Genomic DNA, 5,815 nt, shown 5'->3' on the forward strand with positions numbered 1-5,815 from the left:
AAAGAGGCCTGACTTGTGTGCCTGACCTCTGACTCCAGATTCCTAAGGAGTTTTATCTGTGTGTGAACCTTGACCCCTGACCGGCTCCTCGGAGCCTCTTCAGAGCTGTGGATCCCATTGGCACTCACTCCTCACCGAACCGTCCAATCAGGACAGGACTGCTGGGTTTGGCCCCGCCCACTCAAACCCAGCTCTATAGATCCAGATCTCAGTGATGTCATCTGTGTGCATCGATCCGCCTGATTGATAGCGATCTGGTTCACCAGGCTTTAAAGGACACGTTCTGCCAATATCAGCCATAATCTAATGCTTCATCTGTCTGAGATCCATATCTAGGCCTTTAACCCATGATCTGATCATAGTTTATCAGTGCACTCATTGTTTTCTCTGTAACAGTAATTGGGCATTTGACTAAACCTGTTTGATTATTATGTATTTAGTTTACATGACCTTAAATTAACTCATGGCAGTGTTGTTCTTGTTAACTAAACTAAAACTATACAAAAAAAGTTTTAATTGAAATAAGTTATGAGGTAATTGAAAGGAAAAAATAATTAAAACAATAATAAAATTAAATAAAATTTAAAATAAAATAAAATAGGTAGTATATCAAATAAAACTGGAAGCATATAAAATAAAATAGGAAATATATCAAATACAATAAATAAAATAAAATAGGAAATATATAAGAATAAAATAACAACAGAAAAAAGTAAATGTATAATCTTGTTAACTAAAACTAAAACTATTACATCTTTTAATTAAAATAAATTATGAGGTAATTAAAATCAAACTGAAATACAATAAAATATAAATATTAGTTGAAAAAGCATAAACTTAAAAACCTGAAATGAAGTTGAAGTACTAAAATTAAAAACTATGAAAAGTAAAAAATAATTAAAACAATAATAAAATTAAGCAAAATTAAAAATAAAATAAAAAGGTAATATATAAAATAAAATTGGAAGTATTTAAAAAAATAGGACATATATTAAAAAAAAGGAAATATATAAAATAAAATAACATAACATTAAGGAGTAAATATATAAAATTTTCTCTGTAATTTCTGTATTTCATGACCACAAATGTATTAAAACAATAATAAAATTAAATGAAATTAAAATTTAATTAATTAGGTAATATGTAAAATAAAATAAAATTCAATTGCAAGTATATAAAATAAAATAGGAAATATAAAATTTATAAAATAAAATCGGAAATATATAAAATATATTAGATAAAATAAAATATTTATATATTATAATGAATAATAAAAAAACGTTCCTCATTTTTGTTTAGCTTAACATAAAACACTAAAATATCTAAAGCTAAAACTAAATTAACTAAAACTAATTAATAAAATGAATTTAAAAAACTCAACAGAAACAACAAAATGACTAAAACTTTAAAAATTAAAGTTAAACTGAAAACTAAAATAAAATCTGGAAAAAGGACAGTATGGAAATAATTTCCAGTCCTAAAAAAGTGAGAGAAAAAAAATCTGTATTTAATTTAAATAATATTTCCCTGACTCAAAATGGCTCTTTGTGAGTGGCATGTCTGAAAAAAATAAATAAAATGTATATGCTAATTAATGCAAAAAAAAATAAAAAAAGAAATGACTTAGTAACTTTCAGAGTCCTGTTATTGCAGTTCTTGTGAATATCTAATGAGCCCAGATGATCAGTTTCTGATCAGTTATCAATATTTCTGTCAGTCCGAGGTCTCTTTATGATCCTCGAGGTTGTGGTTTTGGTCACATGACTGACCTCTCAGTGTCTGTGTGTGTGTTTCCCATGGCCTTTGGGTCTCTGATTTAACCTCGGTGGCCTGGTTGTGAATGGGATGCGGCCAATAGTCAGTGGTCAGTCGGTGAGGGGGTGAAGCAGATGGATGACGGGTGGATGAAGTGAACGGGGGATGGACACTTGTCTTTTGTGTTGACCAGCAGGAGGATCGACTGACCAACACCTCCAGCTCAGGGCATCTGCTAATGATTAGACACACGCCATTGCTATCTAACACACAATACACACACGTCAGCTGATCTCCTACATCTGCTGTGTTCTCCTGTGCCCTCAAAAACGGCATTATTATTCATTATTTATTTCTGTTGATTTGTTCCTGTCTGTGTGAACACCATTTAACCCATTTCAAAACAGATTTTTAACTTGATTTTCTTTCTTCTTGTCTTTCTTTATTATAGATCCAAGAAAGAAGTATCATGTCAAACTCTTGGCCTACAGTTTTATGGGTGAAGGATACCAGGCAGACCAGACCATCAGCACACCGGGATGTGTTTGTGAGTTCAGATGCAACACACAAACACACACTTATAATAGCAGTCAACAGTAAGGTTTTTAATGCACTAAGCCTGCATTTCTTTGATCCAAAGTACAGCAAAAGCAGTAAAATTTTGAAATACTTTTACTATTTAAAATAACTATGTTCTATTTTAATATATTGTAAAATGTAATTTATTCCTGTGACCAAAGCTGACTTTTCAGCATCATTATTCCAGTCTTTTTTACAGGATTCTTTGATCAATAGAAAGATGCAAAGATCAGCATTTATCTGAAATAAAAAGCTTTTTCTTTCTTTCTTTATTTTTTGGGAGGGGGGTGGGGATTATAGAAATGAATACTTTCATTTAGCAAGGATGCTTGCTAAAAGTGATAATAAAGACATTTATAATGTTACAAATGATTTTTATTTCAGATAAATGCTATAAGTGGAAAAACATGATAAATCTGAATATTAGAATGATTTCTGAAGGATCGTCTGACTGGAAAAATTGTGCAAAAATTCAGATTTGAAATCAGGAATAAATTACATTTTAAAATATATTCAAATAGAAAGCAGTTATTTTAAAAAGTAAAATATTTCAGATTTTTACTGTATTTGCTGTCCTTTGGATCAAATAATTGCAGGCTTAGTGAGCAGAAGAGTCTTCTGTAAAAACATTAAAAATCTTGCTGTTCAAAAACTTTTGACTGCTAGTGTATATAGTATATTCTTGGCATATATATTTATATATATAACTTTTATTTAACTTTTTAACCATATTGGCATGGTAAAAAGGATTTACATAGTAAATGCATAGTAAAATTAGATATGCATACACATTTATACACAAATAAATAGTTAAAAAAACAGTAAATATGTTTATAATGTTGCTAAATGTTTCTATAATAAATAAATGCAGTGCGTTTGAACTTTCTATTCATCCATGGATCCTAAAAAATAAAATGCATCACAGTTTCCACACAAATATTAGGCAGCACAACTGTTTTCAACGTTGATAATAATCAAAAATATTTCTTGAGCAGCAAATCAGCATATTAGAATGATTTCTGAAGCATCATGTGACACTGAAGACTTGAGTAATGATGCTGAAAATTTTGCTTTTGACTGAATAAATAAATTACATTTTAACAGATATTTGAATAGAAAACAACTATTTTAAATTGTAATAATATTTCACTATTTTACAGTATTTTTATTAAATAAATGCAGCCTTGGTGAGCAGAAGAGTCTTCTGTAAAAAACATTAAAAATCTTGCTGTTCAAAAATGCACACAAATAAATAGTAAATAGTTAAAAAAACAGTAAATACTTTTATAATGTTGCTAAATGTTTCTATAATAAATAAATGCAGTGCGTTTGAACTTTCTATTCATCCATGAATCCTAAAAAATAAAATGCGTCACAGTTTCCACACAATTATTAGGCTCCACAACTGTTTTTAACAGCAGCAAATCAGCATATTAGAATGATTTCTAAAGCATCATGTGACACTGAAGACTGGAGTAATTATGCTGAAAATTCAGCTTTTGATTGCATAAATAAATTACATTTTAACAGATATTTGAATAGAAAACAGCTGTTTTGAATTGTAATAATATTTTACTATTTTACAGTATTTTTAATTAAATAAATTCAGGCTTGGTGAGCATAAAAAAACACATAACCATGCAACTGAAACACAGTTTTGTGTGTTTGTTCATAGCGGTCCGTGATCGTCTGGTCCCGCCCCCTCCGCCACCTCATCACGTTTACGCCCACAGTAACTCCTCCTCCTCTGTGTTCCTGCATTGGGCCCGACCCGCTTTCACCGGCGGACAGACGGTCAACTACACAATCCGCTGTAACCCGGTGGGACTGCAGAACGCCTCGTTGGTGCTGTACCTGCACACGTAAGTGTTAACACACAAACACACACACAGATTGTGATGCTCATCCTCTAATACTGTATGTCTGTGTGTGTTTCTCCAGTGCGGCCCAGAGTCTGTTGGTCACTGATTTAGTCCCAAACACCAATTATGAGTTTGCAGTTCGTCTTCATGTGGATCAGCTGTCCAGTCCCTGGAGTCCCGTGGTTTATCAGACCACACTACCTGAAGGTAAACTCTATAAATATTCAGTCTCCATTCTGCTCTGTAGGTATTGAGTGGTTTTGATTGACAGGTGTCTGATTGTCTGTCTGTTCTGTGATCAGCTCCCACTCGAGCTCCTGTAGGAGTGAAAGTCACTCTGATTGAGGGAGACACGGCGCTGGTGTCATGGAAAGTGCCTGATGAGCTCAATGTCGGCGTGACACGCTACACCATCCTGTATGCGTCCCGCAGGGCATGGGCGGCCGGAGAGTGGCAGATCATGCAGAGAGAAGGTGAGTGTGTTAAGATACAACTATTTGAAAATCTGGAATCTGCGGGTGCAAAAAAATCTAAATATTGAGAAAATCTCCTTTAAAGTTGTTCAGAAGAAGTGTCCAATGCATATTACTAATCAAAAATGAAGTTTGATATATTTACAGTAGGAAATGTACAAAATATCTTCATGGAACATCTTTACTTAAAGGAACACTCCACTTTTTTTGGAAATAGGCTCATTCTCCAACTCCCCCCGAGTTAATAAGTTGATTTTTACCGTTTTGAAATCCATTCAGCCGTTCTCCTGTTCTGGTGATATCACTTTTAGCATAGCTTAGCATAGATCATTGAATCCTATTAGACCAATAGCATCGCGTTCAAAAATGACCAAAGACTCTCCATATTTGTTGTATTTAAAACTTGACTCTTCTGTAGTTATATCGTGTACTAAGACCGGTGGAAATGCAAAGCTGCGAGTTTCTAGGCTGATAAGATTAGGAACTACACTATCATTCCGGCGTAATAGTCAAGGAAGTTTGCTGCCGTAATATGGCCGAAGCAGGCGGAGTATTATCAGAAATGAGTTCCCAGCTAGTTTAGCATTTGCACATGTGCTGCGTGGTATTACTGCTCCTGCTTCAGCCTTATTACAGCAGCAAACTTCCTTGACTATTACGCCGGAATGGAAGTGTAGTTCCTAATCTTATCAGCCTAGAAAAGAAGCTTTGCACTTCCACTGGTCTTAGTACACGATATAACTACAGAAGAGTCAAGTTTTAAATAGGACAAATATCGAAACTCGTTGGTCATTTTTGAACGCGATGCTATTGGTCTAATAGGATTCAATGATCTATGCTAAGCTATGCTAAAAGTGATATCGCCAGAACAGGAGAACGGCTGAATGGATTTCAAAACGGTAAAACTCAACTTATTAACTCGGGGGGAGTTGGAGAATGAGCCTATTTCCAAAAAAAGTGGAGTGTTCCTTTAAAATACTAAGTTTTAAGTTAAATGTTCTTAGTGACTTGAATTATTTGATGTTTTGGAGAAGCCATGGTACTACTATGTTTACTTACATGGCAGCTAGACTGGCTACCTCATGTTCATTGTCAAGCTAAAAAGATGTCAAAGAAACTGTTCAGAACAGGCCACTTGCACTTTAA

Source organism: Garra rufa, chromosome 11, assembly GCF_049309525.1.
Source record: "Garra rufa chromosome 11, GarRuf1.0, whole genome shotgun sequence".
NCBI classification, from domain to species: Eukaryota; Metazoa; Chordata; class Actinopteri; order Cypriniformes; family Cyprinidae; genus Garra; species Garra rufa.